The sequence below is a fragment of the Tursiops truncatus genome, chromosome 1 (genome assembly GCF_011762595.2).
Source record: "Tursiops truncatus isolate mTurTru1 chromosome 1, mTurTru1.mat.Y, whole genome shotgun sequence".
Taxonomy (NCBI): Eukaryota; Metazoa; Chordata; class Mammalia; order Artiodactyla; family Delphinidae; genus Tursiops; species Tursiops truncatus.
Window position 1 is genome coordinate 30,996,284 of NC_047034.1, and position 21,182 is coordinate 31,017,465.

Consider the following 21,182-nt stretch of genomic DNA (forward strand, 5'->3'; position numbering starts at 1 on the left):
TATGTGTATATATATATATATATATATATATATATATATATATATATATATCCATAGCCCCTCCTTTTTGCGTCTCCCTCCCACCCTCCCTATCCCACCCCTCTAGGTGGTCACAAGGCCCCGAGCTGATCTCCCTGTGCTATTTGGCTGCTTCCCACCAGCTATCTATTTTACATTTGGTAGTGTCTATATGTCCATGCCACTCTCTCACTTCGTCCCAGCTTACCCTTCCCCCTCCCCATGTCCCTAAACAGAATTTTAAAAAGATGACAGCCAAGATAAAATGAGAAACTGATTTAGACTTTGGTCCCAAATTTACAGCTTCAATGATTTAGGAAAATCCCTTGACAGCTATACTGAGCCTCAGTTTTCACATTTGTAAAAGGGTGAGGATTAAAAAAACTGATACTTCTGGAAATGCCTGTCATTCTGATGGATATTTTTAAAATATTAACTGAAATTTAAATGTATAAATTATAAAAAGATGACAAAAAGACCTATTATCATTTTATTACCCAGATAAACCCTGGTGGCCCACTGATAGGAGAAGGGACTTCTCTAAGTAGTTTTCTTCATCCTGATTTCTGGACACTCCCTTCTTTAATCTGCTTTTGGAAGCACCGGGTGACATTTTGGCAAGTTTTATTCAATTTCTTTATGCCTTGATTTAGGAAAGAAGAATAGTAGCTGTGCTGAGCTCTGCCAGGTCAGATAGAATTTTGGAGTATTCTCGTTCTCTCTCTTGTAGTCAGCCACTGTCATTTGGTAAGCCATAAGCCTTCCTTTGCTTTGACTGTGGTTAGTGTGTTTGTTGGATTTCTAAGATATATTTTTAGTGTTTACTTGTTTAGATTGAAAAGATTGGGCTATAATTTTTAAAGTTTATCCCTCCATTTTGGCAGGCCTTTTAAGTTGTGATATTGCATGCAAGAGAGCTAACGGAATTCTGGACTCCATATTTTCGTTTTTACCTTTTTGTTTTTCCCTCAGACTTTGAACCAACAATGGCTAAGAATGAGAGGAACTCAGACCCGAATATTTTTTCCCTTGTCAAACACAGAGAATATGGGAAAAAATGAAATTGGGAAATTGTTTTGCTCGTCTTCCTTTCCTCCTCTTTGGTCAGTTACGTTAGTCGTCCACCTCACTTTGTATTTCTAGCCTGACTTCAGAAGGACCTGAATTTGATGAACTACACACTGTTGGAGTAGTATATTGCTAGAAAGAACCAAGATCCAGATGACCCTAAATGGTGGCTTCATGGAATTATATTCAAGAAGGATGGTCCAGCCAATTTCCTCACTTCCATTCTGAAAGGAGTTCCCTATTCCTAAGAAAATGAACCTATGTCCCACTGACACAGAAGACAGAGATTTATCCCAGTGCCTTAATATATGTATAGATATTAAAATTATGTATATATATATGTTTATATATAGATAATGTCTAATGGAAATATCTCTGATGTTCTATTTTGTGTTTTTTCTTTAATTTTACTTATAAAAATTGTGACCATTTTTTAACTGAAAAGAGGAGAACCTTAAAAATTAATTAAAAAACACATTCTCAGTAGTCTAAGGTTCAGAGTAACTTGGCAGAGAAAATTGCTGAATGGTTAGATAACAGTGCTGGTAGGCTTGGCTATTGTAACACTTTACATTTGAGTTTTCTCTTCCTTGAAATTACAAGAACTATATGACTCAAGAGAAAGATTGATAATTAGGAATATTCTGCTTGCTTTTTATATAGCCTATTGAAGAACAATTTGATTAATTGGAGGTCATAGGAAGGAAACTTCATGATCTAACTTTTGAACAAGTAGTGTTGCAACACAAAGCTATGACTTAAAATTAAAAAGGAAATTTGAAATGACCTACTTATTTTGGCATCTCAAGCCAGATATCTGTCAGTAAAATGAGTCACTTTTCAGTCAAATGGGTGGTCAGCAATATAATTTTTCTTTGGGAAGCTGAAAGACACCATTGCAAAACAGAGCATCTTTCGTTTTCCCAAGGGGTGCATATGAGAAGAAGGAAGGCAGAGAAATGCACTTCTATGCAGCTTTTCAAGACGGATAGAACAGAGAGCATTCCCAGAGGCAGGTCAAGTTCAACCCAAGAACAACCCTGTCAGTGCTTTCACAACTAGTTAAAATACAAGACCGGTAGTAACTCAGCTCTCAAATCAGTGCTGAAATCAAGCAGAAGGTTGTTAATATTGATACGGTTAACATACATCAAGTAGGATTACTGAATTTTCTGAATCCAAAAGTTCTCCACAGTGTTGACATTTCCTTACTGAATTCCCAGGATTGTTTGGTTTCAAAGGCTGTTGGGCTCAAGACACAGTTGTTTTTAAATAATCCTCATAAAAATTTCAGCTTTCAGTCTAATATGATTGAAACCCAGCTTGAGTGTGTTTTATAATGCACTGAAATGGAAAGATTATGGCATTGAATTATTCAAAACATGGTAGGTGAAGGAGTGATATGTGGGAAGGAGGTGATCAAACAAATCATTGAGACTTGATATGTCTTGTTATCTCATTTTATTTACCTTTTAGAACTCTTCCAAATATTAGACGAAAGAAATCAATATCAATTTTCACCTGTCACGTTCCACACTTCAATTATTAATGAATGTCAAATTTGACCACACTTTTTTGTACCACCTGCTCTGCAATAATATTTCTGAGCCTTTATTAAAAATGTAAAATTGTCATTGAATTTCCAAACATGATTCTCCAGTGGCTAATTCAATTTGTTTTATTAATAAGCAAGTTCTGATGAGTAATACTAATTTAATATGCCTGCATGTAAGGTTAAACTGTAAATTATTCCTGCCGAAGGTGATATGACTGTGATGTGGTGGTAGGGCACTCACCTTCCTGAACGAAACCTGCGAGCGCACAGTTTTTGGGAGAAACCAGTACTTCATATAGTAGCAAATCTGATATTATTTTGCATGTCTCCTGTAGCAGTGGAATGCACACACACACACACACACACACACACACACACACACACAAACATGATCATGGGTGAAAAAACATGCGCACCTTAGATGCTTACATTAATTTCTGAATATAGTTCTCCGGAAAGAAAAAGTTTTACTGATGATTTGTATTTTTATAGTTTATTATTTTATGCATACTAAAACACTTCATGAAATCACTTACTGTTTTGTTGTCCATGGAATCCTTTCAATTTTGAGATGCTAAATACAAATGGAAATAATGATTATAGTCCTTGGCCATGAAAGACTAAGTTACAGAGAACCCGGTGACTGGATATCAGACCTGCCACGGAATTATTCTCTGCTCCAGAGACCATTAGAATATCACTGTGTACCCACTTAAGGATAGAATGCTGCTATTGAGAAACTAGCTCTCTTTTATTTCTACTAAAAGGAGAGAACAGTAGGGGACCTTGACTGTGTGAGTGTATGAGACTTTCTCTGTTTTGTACAATAAGCCAAAAACAATACATGAAATAGCCTCGAGTCTTTTGTCTTTTGTACCCAGCTCCTTCCTGAATTACTCCTGATCAATTACACTTAAATCGACAAGAGTTGCTTGAACATTTTGACAGTTATGTTCCCCATACCCTGATGCATTTTTAAAGGGTTACTGAGATAAAGCTATTTCAAAAAATACTCCCTCCAAATTTTTTCAGGGTGGCATCAGTGAAAAAGTAACTTAGAGGAAAAATACTCCACCTTGAGTTCGTGGCCTGTCACTCTAAGGCCAGGCAAGCATAAACCTTCATAGCAAAACCTAAGTTTGCTCCCAGTTGAGAATTTGGTTTCTATGGTCTTATATAGAAAGTATATGGAGACTTTAATTCCCTATAAGCCCTTTCCAAAGAGTGAATACAGTTCATCATTCGTAAGAGATGATGAAAATTACAATTTTGTTGAATAGGTGGAATATATATTATATATAATATATATATTTATTTTTAATATATATATACAATATATAAAGTTACTATTCAGAGTCCTAAAACATGGATTTTTCTTACTTACCAAGTATGAACAGTAACTTGATCTCTAAACACAATAAAGCACCTGGTCATAACAGAATCATAAAAAATATTTGATATCAGAATGAATTCACTGTTCAGGTGTAAAGAGGGAATAGCTTCAGTTTTCCTCTTTCTTGCACCCCATTATTGAATCCTGGACAGAGGGGATTTTCTTGATTTTAATCTAAAGGATTCACTTTTGTTAAGATGGAAATTGACAACCTCAGTAGGCAGAGGCACTGTTTTTATTTGGCTGAATTCATGTTTCTAGTGATAATTCAATGTGTAATAGGGTTTTCTCTGCCACTCCAAAATCTGAAAATGATAAGCATCTCACCAGAGTTTCAGGATGGCCCATTACCTATGCTGTGGAAAGGATATTCAAAATACCATGCTTCATCAATGTCTTCTCAGATTTATTAATCAATGGGCAACTACTGAGTTAAGACAGTGTCTTATCCTTGCTTCAAAAAAATAAAAACAAAAAAACCCCACAAACACAAAAAAACTGTTAACGATGAAAACTTATTATGCCAGGCCTTAGTATGGCCTGACTTCAAAATTTAGTTTCAGAGGCTTTTGTGAATATACCAAGGAAAGAGGACCTAGGTGTATCTTATTCCCACAGGCCGCCAATAAATATTTGCTTCACGGAGAAAAAATTAATATATAGTATAGGAGAGAGCCTGACAGATGCTTAACACTATTGAGTGATAGCAATGCCCAAACTCATCTGTGATCAAACACCATGGAAGTATCCTCCTAAGGATAAACTTATTACAAATAAGTGAAAATTCAATTAACTTCTATCTCTTCTTACGTTTATTTCCTCCCAAACTTACCAGTATCCATCAAACTCGAAGGATACAAGTGATTTTTATAGACTGTCCAAAGTTTTTTTCTTATTCATATGTCCATGATTCCCCAGTTCTCTAAATTATTATCTACATCTTCAGGATCACTTTTATTGGTTCCTTCATTTCAACATATAAAATATAAGTCCTTCTCATTCTAAAAAATTCTTTTTTGCTAATTATTTTCTCTTTTCATCCAAACTCCTTGAGAGTAGCCTATTCCCACTGTCTTCACTAGCCCCGCCTGGCCCCCACAGGCAGCCCTATACCCTCAATTTATTGCCATCTGGCTTTTTTCCACCACTTCACTGAACTTCTCTAAGGTCACTGGGGACCTAACTGCCCAAATCCAATGGACATTCACATTCTCTGAAGGATGACACTGTCATCTACTTCCTCCTTCTTGAAACTCTATTACCTCTCTCCTTCCCAGAATTCTTTCTCCGCTTATTACTTAAACATTGTCGGTACTCACAATTCTCTGAAATCTGATCCATGTTCATGATTTTAATGACTGCTGATATGTGCTGATGACACTCAAATTTTTATCTTTCCATGTCTTCACGTGCATGTCCAGTTATCTACCAGTGTGTCTGCTGAATTCTACATGTGCTTTACAATTCAACATGTCCAGAACTAAAGTCTTTTTCCCAATTCAGTTCTTTATCCCCTATTTCCAAACTCAATGATACCACCACCCAATCTTAGTCACACAGATGGGGGTTCAGCCTCCGCCTCCTACTTCTTCCATACTTCCCAAGATCAAGTCTTGCTTGTAATTTCCCAAATACAATTAAAACTTATTTCCTCCCTTCATCTATACCTTATTTCAGACCCCTTTCTTCTTGCTATTACCTGGTCTAGAAGTTACCAAATTGCTGTTTGGTGGAACCAGTTGTTAGACACTTCTGTTAAAAAAGGACACTAGAGTCAAATAGCTTTGAGGATGGCTGTATACCATACGCCTGCTGTGACGACCCAGAATGAACACTAGCCTACAGCAGCCCTGAGGAGCTGTACTGTAAAGAAACCTGATTAACTTTACTTAAGCCAGGTTCTCCCTTCTGCCGGCCTATAAACCTCTCAGTAGGGACAGGAGAGGAGGTGGCAGCATGAAAGTCCCACTTGAAAATAAAAAACACTGCTCCTCAGAAGAGTGGGGCATAATTGTCTCCAGGCTTCTTCAAATTCCTCATCCATACAGACGTCAGTGGTCTAAAATGCCACCTGAACTTGTCCTTTCCATTCTTAGCTGTTTTCTGAGGAAACCAGCTCCACGCACATGAGTGGTTAAGACCCGCTCTCCTCCTCCTCGCGGCCTCCTTTAGGGGCACATGCCACTGCCTGGTGACACTGCACTGATCCTCCAGAGCCTGTGCCTGTGGCTCCGTAACACACCCCTCGCACACTCACGGCTCTGGACTTCCGCTGTCCTCTCTGCCTTGAGTGTCCTTTCCCTTCACCGGCTGACTCACCAGTTTTTCACGAGTCCTTTAAGACTTAGCTTAGGGACTGCCTCTTTCGATGACTTTTCTTTGCCTCACAGCTCCCCCTCTTCTTCCACAAACACTGACCAAACGCCCTGAATATGCCCGTCACAGCATGTCACGTGCAGGATGAGACATCTGCAGTGCGTCTACCCTCTCACTCCACTGCTAAAGGGCCAACGCTACATCTTGCTCATTGTTTCACTCCTCTAACACCCAATCCATGACTAATGAACTAACTAGTACTGTAGTAGCCCTCTTAGTAACAATCAGGCAGGACCTTCTAGAAGAAATCTGACACTCCAGCTGTTCTCTGCTCTCACCTTTCAGTCTGAATGAACTAAACACTTATCTGTACATGTTTTACCAGGGAGACATAATTCAATCCAGAGATGTGTCATCACATACTCTGCCGTTTAAAAATTCTGCTCACGATGGGGGAAGGAGTCAGGTGTGCTTTCGACAGCCCCACTGTTTTGCACTTCTAGTGCTCACTGTCTTCTCTCTCAGTGCCTTCCTTAAACCCTTCCTCTCTTAACAAGGAAACAGGATAACAAATTAATTAAGAGCCTGGGTTCTGCCTATCTGTGAACAGAAACATAAGCAAGGACATAGAGAATAGACTGGTGGTTACCAAGGGGGAGGGGGGTGTGAAAGGGTTGGATTGGGAGTTTGGGATTAGCAGGTGCAAACTTGTGTATATACAGGATGGATAAATGAAAAGGTCCTACATGGGACTTCCCTGGTGGTGCAGTGTTTAAGAATACACCTGCCAATGCAGGGGACACGGGTTCGAGCCCTGGTCTGGGAAAATCCCACATGCCAGAGAGCAACTAAGCCCGACGCCACAACTACTTAAGTCCATGCACCAAGAGTCTGTGCTCTGCAACAAGAAAAGCCACCACAGTGAGAAGCCTGCGCACCGCAACTAGAGAAAGCCTGTGTGCAGCAACAAAGGCCCAACACAGCCAAAAATAAAAAAATAAATACATACATTTATTATTTAAAAAGTGGATGTATTTAAAAAAACCAAAAAGGTCCTACTGTAGAGCACAGGGAACTATATATCCTGTGATAAACCGTAATGGAAAAGAATATGAAAAAGAATGTAGATAAATGTGTAACTGAGTCACTTTCCTGTACAGCAGTAATTAACACAACACTGTAATTCAACTATACGTCAATAAAAAAATAAAATTTAAAAAAATTGCCATAAAAATAGTCACAGAAGGGGGACTTCCCTGGTGGTCCAGTGGTTACGACTTTGCCTTCCAATGGAGGGGGTGAAGGTTCGATCCCTGGTGGGTGACCTAAGATCCCACATGCCTTGCGGCCAAAAAACCAAAATATAAAACAGAAGCAATGCTGTAACAAATGCAATAAACACTTTAAAAATGGTCGATATCAGAAAAAATTTTTAAAGAAAAAATTCACATAAATCAGAAACAAATGAAACATAATAAAGTCCATACATTAAAAAAAAAAAAAGAGCATGGGTTCGGGTCATATCCCAGCTTCCCACTTACTTACAGCTGTGTAATTCTGGGCAACTCACATAATGTCTCCTCAGACTCCTCATCTATAGACGAGGATGGTAACAGTTCCCTACCTCAGAGCGTTGCTGTAATCCATAAACACAGATAAGTGCCTTAGTAAATGTTTGAGGCTCTCTGGTTATTGTGAATTAAAATACCTCAATGGCTTCTGGCTATGTGATCTATAATAGTTTGATGTTTAACCAAATGGTAAAACTATTCCATTTATTATTCCCATCTCTTTTTAACCCTTACCCTGCTTTGTTGTTTATGTTTTCTCCCAACACAGAGTGCTAGTTCCAGGAGAGTAAAGGCTTTATTTTGTTCGCTGCTGAAAACAATAGCACCCAGAAAAGTACTGTACATATGAAGCCCTCAGTAAACACTAGCTGAATGAATGGTGCAAAGTGTCACATGGAAAAGTACACCAAAACTTTCATTATAATAAAAAAGTATAGATAAATCTTTCTTTTAATGGCTTCCAGTCAAGTAACTGAAACCACCATATGCTATAATAAAAACATAAGTAATGTATTAAAATTTGAAGGCAAAAACATAATTTTAAAAGATTTAGACCTATGTTAGGCATGATAGAGTATGGATGCTTTCCTGAAATTCACAATCAGATCCAAGAGTATCACTTTCAGAATGTTCTAGTAGATTGAGTTTACTTTTAGTTTTCTTTGATGGAACAGTCACTATTCTACTCTCTTTCTTAACAGAAATGTGTTTTTCCGAAGACTCACTTTTAATTGGTTTATTAACCAAAGAATTTTGCCCAATTCCTTTGCTTTTCTGCTTTACAGGTGAGTCAGAGCAGGAATGCAGGTCCTTCCCAGGTTGTTTCCTAGCAGTGTTTTTTGGTATATTCACCTGCTTTGCTCATTTTCTCTGAAGAATACCTGTTATTTCTAGATAATTCCTCTTCTTTTCTTTGACTTCCAGTTCCAGAAATGACATCTGCTGAAGGGAGAACATGTTCTAGCAATGAAATCTTCACAAGACTCCTGCCACTGCTCTGTGACTGGGACCCCCAGGTTGTCTTTGGAAGTTTCTAAGGCCTCCTGAGTAGACACTGGGACATGGAAGGAGTTGAGAGGCAAAGGAATCCTAGCATCACCTGTAATTTTCTGAAACTGGAGGGAAAAACAAAAGACAAGACAAAAATTCAGTGATGAACAAAGCCAACCATTAAAAATTAGAATTCAAACTTCAATGTTACTCTGTGATCTTATTATTAACACAGTAAATTGATTATTCAGAAGATTTCAGAGCCAGTTTTTTTCTAATGATATCTTGCCAAGTTACTCTCAGCTTAACCTAGCTATATCCAAGGCTATGTCCGCTACATTTTCAGACTTTGGTGACTGGGGTAGTTATTACCCATTTCCTTTCCCTCACTAAAAATAAAACCCTATTCTGTAAGGTAATTAATTTCTTTTCTGTCCTCCAGGCACATGCAAACAGTATATAGTTTGTGACCAGGCTGTGTTCTCAAACTGTCAGTTCTCAACACCAGTCTGAGATTGATTGATGGGAGCTCCAAGTAAGGCTAGAGGAAAAGCTGATGGGTTTTCCCCTCCCATTCTCATAACCAGGTGATTTACTGTAATATGTTACCTATTAGCTATGTCTGGATTACTTATTTTAAAAATTATAACAGTATGTGTACCTTCATTAGTGTTCCTTCATTGTAAGCTGACTGCATACAAATAGAAAAGACATTTATACAATTTAAAATCTGGAATATTTTCTCTAATGTTTTCTTTCTTCATTATGGATAGTTTGCTTTAACTCATAAATTTTCTAGAGAACTTCCAGTCTCCTTATTTACAAAAATACAGTATCATGAAATGGGCACACATTTACTAATCTCTGATTTGGAAAGGATTCCAGAGTATTCTAGCTCCTGAGCATGTGAACAATTAGAGGCTGATCATTATTGTTTTCTCCCTGACCTGGTTACTTCCTTTTTTGCTAATCACTCTTAGAATCATTAAGTGCTGTTCTGTCCACTTATTTGGATATTTTGCATTTGTCCTGGGGCACCCTGTTTTGATTCTGATTTTTCTTCTTCAAGTGTCTTCTTTTCTTCTTTACGTGGACTACTAACAGTAGAATTCATCTGGGGACGACCTAGTAAATGAAAATCTGACTGATCTATACCAGCCATTGTGGCCAGCTGCCCAAGTCTGGACCAGAGCAGGAAAGGAGAAAAGACAAAGGTTATTATAATCACATAAGAGCAGTTTAGACTTCCCCAGACCTACAATCATGAAATACTTCTAAACTCTTAAAAGCCAACATCCTACTCCAGACTACAAGCCTCTCTCTCCCCCAAATTCTCAGCCCTTTCTAGATTCATCCTCTAGGACACATCCCATCTCCTTACCTATTACCGCTCCATTTAAAAAACTGACTAGCAGCTTCAACATCTGCCACGCACCTCGTCCACTACCTCTCACACCTCTATTCCCACACTTCTTTACCAACTTTCCTCCAGTTTCCAAGAATGTGTTTGTTCCTTCCTTCCCAACACTAACACACTGAGAAAACACCACTCCATCAACTATCAATCTCCACTTCCCTCTTCCAGCAAAATTGCTCCCAGTTGAGAACCCCTGACCTATATCTCCCCTGCAGATTAATAATAATTTATGTCTAAGGCAAAAATAACTTGAATTCAGACTTATCAAACAAGCAAAATAAGTGAAAGATAGGAAAATTCTTATGCATTCCCGAATATTTTCAATGAAAACTGCCTTCAATTTAGTCTTTACAAAAAACTACACCTACTACTTACTCTATCTACAGGTTACTCTTTTATAATGAGCTCCCCACTCTACCAAAGCAGGTTTCCTTATTTGCATTTCTTAACAAATTTAATTCCTCATTTAAAAAAATCAAATATATTACCTATAATTACACTAAATATGGCCACAGAAGTGATGAAAATTGCTCCAGTTCCTCAGCAAACTACCATTATAGTTGCAAAGAGAAGAACGCCATGAAGAGAAATGAACTAACCCAGCATCTTTAAGGACATCCAAGAAAGCACGGAACTCCTGAAAAGAATTCTCAGTGCTGCCCAAAACACCTTCATCATCCAGGATCATGCTTGTCAATGAGTGGGCATGAAGGGCTTCAGACAAAGAGAAATTCATATTTCTTAAGTGGGCATTTTCATGTTCCAGCTATAAAATGTCTGACATGATTTTTTCTCACTGTCATCAAAAGTAGTCTTGCTTATTTTCAAGGAACAAAACTAAAACACTCAAAATGTAATTAATTGTAATTAACCTAACTCTCCACCAGTAAAGACAGAGACCATATCACATAATAATCAAAACCCACAGGTACCCAACAAAGTTTCCTATATAACACTTAGGTGGTATATAAATAAACCAAAGTTATTGTTTTATAAATGTTCTTTCACAAAAGATCACATTTCTAACTAGTTCAATTCATAATGAAGCCTCATTCCACACTAGAAAATTACCTGCTTTAAGTTTCTCTTGAATTAGAAAATGAAATATAGAATCTGATTTGAATAAAACATATTACAGCTCTGCTGAATGTTAAGAATTAACTTTAGTGAGCAAAATATCTAATGCTTACGTTTAAAAGTCCTAAATCATACCCAACCCAACTTATTAGATGTACAATCACCAATATTTTCTGCTACTGGTAATATCATACCATGCTAGTGAAATGAATTATCAAAATCTATCAAATTAACATAGGTAAGATTTATTTAAATTCCACTCTTTCCAACATAAATTTGTGGCAGCCCACCATAAAAGACATATGCGTATAACATATTAAGTCAGAAATAAGAAGTTAAGACCAAGAAAGAAAAATTCAATTTTTATTTGTGGGTCTCTTTATAGCAGGAAGTCCTATTAATGAACACGCTTAACATACCTGAATTGCCTAATTGCAGATTCAAAAGCATGTTTTAAAAAAGTAATCACTTTTAAAGCAATTCACAGTCAAGCACTGTTCCTGGAGTTCCCTGGGTGTTAAATAATCTAATCATCAAAACCCTAAAAGGGGGCTTCCCTGCTGGCACAGTGGTTAAGAATCTGCCTGCCAGTGCAGGCGACATGGGTTCAAGCCCTAGTCTGGGAAGAACCCACATGCCATGGAGCAACTAAGCCCGTGTGCCACGATTACTGAGTCTATGCTCTAGAACCCACGTGCCACAACTACTGAAGCCTGCGTGCCTAGAGCTTGTGCTCTGCAAAAACAGAAGCCACCAGACTGCAACGAAGAGTAGCCCCCCACTCGACGCAACTGGAGAAAACCCGCGAGCAGCAACGAAGAACCAACGCAGCCAAAAATAAATAAATAAAATAAATGTATAAAACAAAAAACCCTACGAGGAAAGAATGATCACTAACTCCATGTTTTTCTTTTTGTTTTTTTGCATTACATGGGCCTCTCATTGTTGTGGCCTCTCCCATTGAGGAGCACAGGCTCTGGACAAGCAGGCTCAGCGGCCATGGCTCTCGGGCCTAGCCACTCCGCGGCATGTGGGATCCTCCCAGACTGGTGCACGAACCCATGTCCCCTGCATCGGCAGGTGGACTCTCAACTGCTGCGCCACCAAGGGAGCCCTATTTTACAGATGAGGGAAACAGAGGCAGAGAAGTAGAGTAAGTAGAGCAGCACAGCCAAGGTCACACCACTAAGTAGCAGAGCCACACTGTGGACTCAGGACGCTGGGTGCCATTCCTGCTCACGGAGGTGGTGGTCTTCCCATTCACCAAGGTCACTGAAATAAAATGAACACTGATAAACTCCCTTAGGAGTTTCAGGAAATAAGACACTTTGGTCCGTGAAGTGGGGACACTGCTTGCAATAGGCAGAATTCTAACAGAGCCCCTAAGACTCCTACTTACTGAAGTACACAAACCTTCCACTTACCCAATCAAACTCTAAATCTAGGTGCTGCAGTGAAGGGATTTTGCAGACGGAATTAAGTTCAAAATCAGTTGATTTTTTAAGATAGGGAGATTATTCTAGGTGGATGTGACCTACTCAGGCACCCCATGAAAAGGACCTGAACTCTTCCCGAATTGAAGTACAAAAGGGACAAGAGGGAGACTCTCCATTGCTGGCTCTGAAGAAGTCTAATGTTATGGCAGGGAAGGCAAGAGAGAGGCCTCTAGGAGCTGAGACTGTCCCCCGACTGACAGCCAGCAAGGAAATGGGGACCTCTGTCCTGCAACTGCAGAATCTGAATTATGCCAACAAGCCAAAGAATCTTGGAGCCATTCTTTCCCAGAGCCTCTGGATGCTAACACAGCCAGACTGACATCTTGATTTCAGCTCTGTGACCCACACAAACTATGGTGAACATCCAACGTTTGGGGCTCAATGTCTTACACTTAAATTTCACATGCTTTAACACTCTTGGGAGGGAACCCACATGTTCCAGTGTGTATCTGAGCAGGAAACCCAGTCACGCTGTGCCTGGACTTCTGACCTACAGAACTGTGAGCTAGTCAAATAGGTATTGTTTTCAGTCAGTAAGAGTGTAGTAAAAGAATTAATATGCTACTCAACCTCCAGGTTCATGAACAAAATAAACGATTTTCATTGTTTTAAGCCACTGTTTCAGGGTGGTTTCCTATGCAGCGATAAATAATCAGAATACCTACACTTATGAAAACAGTAAGGTATATTTATACATTTTAGCTGCTTTGAACAATCACTTAAAGAATGAGGAACTCTATTATATGCCATCGCTGGGAGAGGAGCTGGTATCACTTTCTGGAGAGTAGCTTTTGGTACCTTACAACAATCCTACATCAGGGGTTTACCCTAAGGAAATCAAAGTTGTGGGCAAAGATTTATCTACCAACATGATGTCATAAGATTGTTTATAACCAATCCCTAGAAGAAAGCTAAGAGCCTCCAAATTGGGATTGGTTTAAACAAAAACAGCTCACCGTATTAAGGAATGCGCTATGAAACCACTAAGAAAATAATGACAACAGGTCTCAACCAGAGTTAATGAATGGGCTTCAGGAGTTCTACATTCAAAATATATCTGTCCGTTTTTCCTGGGAGATGGTGCATAAGCTTAATCAAATTCTCTGATGTAGAAGATTATTTAGTGATAAGACAAAATATTTTTCATACATTTTTCAGACAAAAGAGCAGATTAGGTGTGTGCACATGCAGAGGTGGCTTTTATTTCCTTCAATGAGTTGTTCATTGTTTTCAAAAATTTGCTCAATGAACATATACTTTTATATTCAGATCATGTTTAAAAAACTGACAGTCTAAGAACTTCAAATTCTTTAATGTTTCATTACTAAAGCCAGCCAAGTTTTCAATGGGGGAAAAAGAGGAAAAAATTGCAAAATTCCTCTACTTTCAATATAATATAGGTTTAATAAATCTTCTAAAACTGATTTCAAAGAATGTCTAAACAAATTAGGAAACAAACAAAAAAACCCTCACCACAGTCAGAGGAAAGTAGAGTAAAACTTCCTGACTGGTTCTACATAGCACATCAAAGTGCAATTACATGAAACAGTTTCTCCCTCTAGTGGAGGGAATTAGAACACAGTGTTAAATTTTTGTGAAAAAGTGTAGCCTCCTCCCACAAAGTATTAATAATTCATGTCCCTTACATGGAAATATGGAACGAAAAAAGTTAAAGTAAAATTGCTTGATATTCTATTAAATATGTAAGACTAATGATAAGGCTTTGGAATAATTTTCCTTCCTGTCATCTGCTCTCCCTTCCTCCCTTCTGTACACTAGCTAGGGTGATTTTTCTGGGACAAAGCTCCCATCATATTGGATATCAAATTTTTTGTTCACCTTTTCTCCATTTAACATTGAAATCAATCATTTCTCATATAATCAGGGGATTCATAACCTTGATTTTTTTGTGTGGGCTACAAAATATTCCACTGAGTGGGTTTACTGGTTAAACCACTTTACACATTTAAATTCTTTCCAACTTTTCAATATTATAAGACAAAATAACCGTTTTTATACATGAAGGCTTTTTTCCATATCGAGAATAACATTCTTGCAATAAATCCATAAAAATGAGTTTGAGGTCAAAGCAAATGAACATTTTTAAGGCTCTGAGGTAGCTATCTCCAAACTTCTTTCCAAAAGATTTCTGAGATTTTATACTGCCATCAGCGATGTATCACTTGGTATATAACCTCTACTACAACTGTTGGCTTATTTCCTCACATAGAGTGCAAGTTATTTGAAGATAAGGGGTGTATTTTATTAAGTGTTTATCCCCAGCACCTGTGCTTAGCACAATGTAGGCGGTCAATAAATAATTGCTTAATAAGGAAAATCCCTGCCAATACAAGATGTACGTGTGTGAAAGACAGTGTGTTTTTCTCTAACGGGATAGATGAAAACTTGTCATCTTCTTTAATGTGCAATTTTTTTCTTATAATTTGCAATTAAATTTCTCTTCTAGATTATATTGTAAAAATTCAGATTCTCTGAGGCAAATGGGCCTGGCACTACTCATTAGCTATATAACCTTGGATAAGTTCTATGACTCTAGGTCTCAACATCCTCATCTATAAAATGGAGATAAGCTCCCATATCACACAGCTCTTGTGAGGATTACATGAGTTAAAACACATATGAAATTAGAAGAGTGCCTGGTACACAGCATATTAAATATTAAATCTTGAGGTAAGATGTGCCTTTTAGGGCTCCTGAGATGAAGGTTGATTTTTTTTTGGGGGGGGGTGGGTGTAGGTAGGAAGGAAGACCTTTTGAAAACTGTCTCCACGTGAGGAGTCCATGAAAGTCATCCTTAAGGTGTGTGATTTTGCTTGACAGTGTTGCTGGACCGCTCCCTGCAGAAGAACCGGGAAGAGTAAGACCAGGAACACGCGTGGAAGAAGAAAGAGATGATAAAGTAAAGCCTGGTCACTCCCAGGTATGTCACTTGCACTTTAATCTCAAAACCCATTTGGTTCTAGGAAGGGGGATCAGGGTGTGGGCAGCATGTAGGAACAGAATGACTTTCACTAATGATCAGAATGATCTTGGATTTAGCTAAAATGCTCTTCAAACTCATTTTTCTGCTGGTTCTCTATGTGGAAGGTGTGTTATGTGGCTCTGGTGATAGTAAATCAGCGGTAGGCCTGGAAGCCAGCTGGACCTCTGCTACTTGATCAGTCAGTCACAGAGCTTCAGTCTGTCCCGTCTCCTGCCTGTCTCCTGCCCATGAGGTCTTTGTGAAGATCTCTTTTCAAACACATGAGGTGCTAAAGTGCTCTAGTATCGTCCAGGTATAAAGTTGCATTCTTAACTGAGATCAGACCAGTTCCTTCTCCAGACCTCCAGCTCCTTTGTAAAATCAGAGTTTCAGGTTCTACGAAATACAGATGTAACCACTGAACCCCCATGGGAGGGGGTAGCAGAAGGGATTGGGGATCTGATGCTGGAAGCTTTACCATTAGACAGCACTGCCCCATATGACAAAGGGCTAACATTGGTTGGGCACAGGTGGTAGAACAATATCATGTCCCTTTTGGTTTTATTAAAACGTTGATTAGAAGTTTCAGCTCAGCAGAGGGACAGCACCCTGGGCGGGGACTGGGCCTCCAACATCTATGGCTCCTCCCCTCCAGCACCCAGGCTAGGTACTCAGTTCCCAGCAGCCCAGAGGGCAGGAACAGAGCTCTGCCAGGTTGGCCTTCTCAGAGGGCAAGTGTAAGCAGCACAGCCAGGAATGTGAGCGACAGGCTTTGCTGGGTTGTCGAGTAGGAGGGTGACGTCTGGCTCAGCATGGCTGGAGTCAGCACTAGCCTCCCCTCGGCCATGGGCACTGGGCCCCGGTCTCAGGCTCACACAGGCCTCCAAAGCCCTTCCCTCGGGATGGCGCTGAGACCCTCCACCCAGCCCAGCCTCCCGCTCCAAACACCAGCAGGTCAAGCACCACTCAGAGAAGGGGGCCTTTAAAGGGCTTTAGAAAATCTTAGAATCCGGATATGGAAGCTACTATGTTTCACTTCTGGCTGAGAGCTCTGCTCCCAGAGCACAGGATGGCCCAGGGGAGCGAGATGGGAGGGTCTCGCTGTGACCCCCAGGCACTGCTGGTCTTTTTAGCCACATGCCTGCATTCCTTGGAAATACATTTCACTAACAGCCAAACGGAACACCCTGAGAAACGGGAGGAATTATTGGCTCGTTTCAACCCTTAGCTACAGGGAGTTTTCACCACCGTGTGTATTTCCTCTGCTATCTGTGATGCGCTGGAACTTACCTTTGGGCAAAATGTGCCTCAGCTGTCCACGGCGCCTGACACACTTGGCGACTCTGCCTGACCCGGGAGCGCCCTGGGCCCCAGGGACAGGGTCCCTGCTTCCTGACAACCCCCTCGTGGGAGTGCTGAGGCTGGTCAGCCCCCAGCCCTGGGGGCTCACCGTCCCCTCGGAAGTGACTGCGAGTCAAGCTCCCCACCGACCCCTCCCCCCTGGTCTCCTTCCCGCCAGGGCCGCTTCGTGCACGGTGCCAGTCAGACCCTCCTCAGGGGGTAGGTGTCGGGGAAGCCCCGAGTGCGGGCGCCCTCCCGCACCCTCACGACTTGGTGCTGCTCCGGGTGGAGCCCGCGGCTTGGGGGACAAGAGGCGCGACGGGGGTGGGAAGGAGACGGGGCCACGGGAAGCCCATCCCGGGCCGGCATGGGCGCAGAGGCAGGAGGCGGCGAGGAGGGCCGGCCCAGCCGCGAAGCCCGTGCCTCCGCCCCGCCCGGGCCTGAGCGGCCCTCAGACCTCCCTGCCAGCCCCTGGGCTCGGGGTAGGTGACGGGCACGCCAAAGAAGCCATCCCGCTCGAGCCGTCCGGAGAGGCCAGCACAGGGCTTGTGCCTGATCCCGGCGTGCGGCGAGCACTGGGGCGTGAGGGTGTGGAGCTGTCCGGCCGCAGGTCACAGGCTTTGCCTGCTGGAAGAGAGGGCTGCGATGGGGCTGTGCCGACGGAAGGGGAGGTTGGAGCCGCCCACCGTCCCCGTTTGCCAGGCAGAGCTTCGTCGCGGAGCCTGTTTTCAACAGCCGTGCGCAGCAGGGACACCCAGGCCTGGCGAGTCTGCGCCCCACCCAGGGCCGCTGGGTTCTTGCGCGGCAGCCCTGGCATCTCCTGCTGAGAAACCCCGGAGACCGTGCTCCTTCCCCCGAGCCCACCGCCCGGCTGCAGAGCCCAAGGAGGCTGGGGGCTTCACCCAAACTTGAGGAAGCCATACCTGGGTGCTGGGACACAAGCGGGGGTCCCACCTTCCTCGCAGGAGCAGACCCCGCAGAGGGTCTATCTTTTGAAAATAAATACAGACTAACAGGTTTTACACACAGAATCTTAGAGCTGGGAAAAGTCCTTTGTGTCATTCATGTAGCTTCATAAGATTTTTTTTTTTTAATGAGAGGATGGATTTCCTTGAGCAAGAGTGAATTTCCAGGAATGGGTCCCTGGTTACCAAGGACTGTTTTCGGGAAGAAAGATGAATCTATTCTGTGAACGCCTTATAGAACTTATTCTATATTGTAGTTCTCTCTGGAAACACAGGTACCGTTGATCTTTGTAGCAGCCCTTAACATCCTCAAGAGAAGCTCTCATTTCCCCATTAGTACTTGTTATAGACTGAATATTTGGGTCCCCCCAGCATTCACATGTTGACACGCTACCTCCAATGTGATGGTATTAGAAGGCGGGTCTTTTGAGATTTGATGAGCGAATCGGGATGGAGCCCTCGTGATGAGATTCTTATCCTTGTGAGAGTCATTAGAGAGCTGGCTTTTTCTCTCTGCTCTCTGCCCTGTGAGGACACAATGAGAAGTGGACAGTCTGCAACCCGGATGAGAGTCCTCACCAGAAGGCAATGATCCCGACACCTAGATCTCAGACTTCCAGCCTCCAGGACTGAGAATTACATTTTTGTTGTTTACAAGCCCCCACCCTGCCCCATTTATGGTACTTTTGACAGCAGCCCAAACTGACTTAGCACTCTTTTCTTCAAGTACATTGAAGAATTTGTGGAGCCCATCCATTTTATGATACAATTTCCCAAATAACCAATATTCTTTCTATACACTGATTTGTCAAGTTTTTTATTTATCAAAATTGTTATAAAAAAAGCTTCCATATTTTTTCCTAATAAATTGTTTCAAATCCAAGTTGTCACTGTAATGGTTCTATGATATTAATAATTTGAACCCTAATACCCTGCTTAAAATAATCATTCATTTGTCTTATGAATAAGTTCAGGGTTCAAATGCAAAAGTTTTAAAAGGATATACTGTGTAAAACATCTATGTCATCCCTCTGAAGGAAAGAAGGAGGGAAGGAGGGAAGGAAGGAAGGAAGGAAGGAAGGAAAAAACATTGAATTTGCCCTCAGTTTAGCTGCCACTTCCTAAGGGAAGCCCTTTCCAACTCCAGACCCCTAGACATCACAAATAAGCTCTCATGGGACACTGTCCATACTGTTGCATGTCATGTTTCCTGAAAAGCTGCTTCTGAGACAAGTACAGACTTTCACGAAGTTTCTTGGAGTGTGTTTTTTGGGATAAACATAGAATTACCATATGACTCAGCAATTCCACTCCTAAATCATTGAAAATAAACACTCAAATCTACGTACACACGTTTATAGCAGCACTATTTACAATAGAAAAATAATGGAAATAATCCAAATGTCCATCATTGGATGAATGAATAAACAAATTGTGGTCTATACATACAGTGGAATAGTAATTCAGTCATAAAAAGGAATGGAACAATTAAATATCAGTTACACGGCCAAAAACATTTTTTTAAGCAATGCAATACTAATACATATTACAGTGTGGATGACTCTCAGGAACATCATGCTAAGTTGAAGATGCCAGACACAAAGGTCATACACTGTATGATTCCATTTATCTGAAATATCCAGAATAAGTAAATCCATAGAGAAAGAAAGCAGATTGGTGGTCTCCAGGGCCTGGTAGAGAGAGCGAAGTACTATCTTCTCAATGGGTACAGAGTTTCCTTTTGGGGTGATAAAAATGTCTGGGGGGAAAATTTTTTTAATTGGAAAATGATTGATTAAAAACAAGCCTGTGGGGTATTTCTTGGTACTGGCTTTCCCAATTTTGACAGTAAATGGTCAAGTACACAGTAAATGGTCAAGTACAGCAGCCATGGTTTGAGAAAGAAATGATGACCAGGGCTCAGAACACTCACTCGGGGACGAGCGTGAGGGTTACTCCACGAAGTAAGCCATCCATTTTCACAGAGATATTATCCAAGGATGAGGGGAATTGAGAATGGATAGCACAGGAGGGAGACAATGACTATCAGTTGTGGCCTTGAGGCCACCTACAGTACAGAGGCTATAGTTCGACCCATTGACCCTCCTTTCACTAGTAGTTCATCTCAACTCACCTTCTCCCCTAAAAATGATCCATGGAAACTATGAAACAGTTGTTTCCAGAACTTATGCAAAGACGTTGATCCAAGTAAAGGCAACAAAAGCAAAAATAAACAAGTGGGGCAATATCCAACTAAAAAGCAACCAACAACAAAATGAAAAGGCAGCCTATCGAATGGGAGAAAATTTTTACAAATCATATATCCTATAAGGGGTTAGTATTCAAATTATATGAAGAACTCATACAAAAATAGTAGAAAAAATATCCAACAAAAAAATGGGCAGAGGATCTGAATAGACATTTTTACAAAGAAGATACAGAGATGGCCAGCAGATAGTTAAAAAGGCACCTAAAATCACTACTCAGCAGAGAAATCAAACCACAAAGAGATGTCACCTCATTCCTGTTGGAATGGCTAATATCAAAAAGATGGGAACGTGCTTGCTTTGGCAGCACATATACTAAAATTGGAACGATACAGAGAAGACTAGCATGGCCCCTGTGCAAGGATGACATGCAAATTTGTGCAGCCACATAGCACAGGGAGATCAGCTCGGTGCTTTGTGACCACCTAGAGGGGTGGGATAGGGAGGGTGCGAGGGTGGGAGACTCAAGAGGGAAAAGATATGGGAACATATATATATGTATAACTGAGTCACTTTGTTATAAAGCAGAAACTAACACACCATTGTAAAGCAATTATATTCCAATAAAGATGTTAAAAAAAAAGACGGGAACTAACAAGTGTTGGCAAGGGTGTGGAGAAAAGGGAAGCCTTGGACACTGTTGGTAGGAATGTATGGAAAACAGTATGGAGGTCCTCAAAAAATTGAAAATAGAACTATCATACGATGCAGCAATTCCACTACTT

General features: G+C 40.8%; 1 pseudogene; it reads left to right on the forward strand.

Moving 5' to 3' along the window:
- The first annotated feature begins 20,748 nt into the window (after nt 1-20,748).
- On the forward strand, nt 20,749-20,838 carry LOC117309725 (U6 spliceosomal RNA; annotated as a pseudogene).
- The last annotated feature ends 344 nt before the right edge of the window (nt 20,839-21,182 follow it).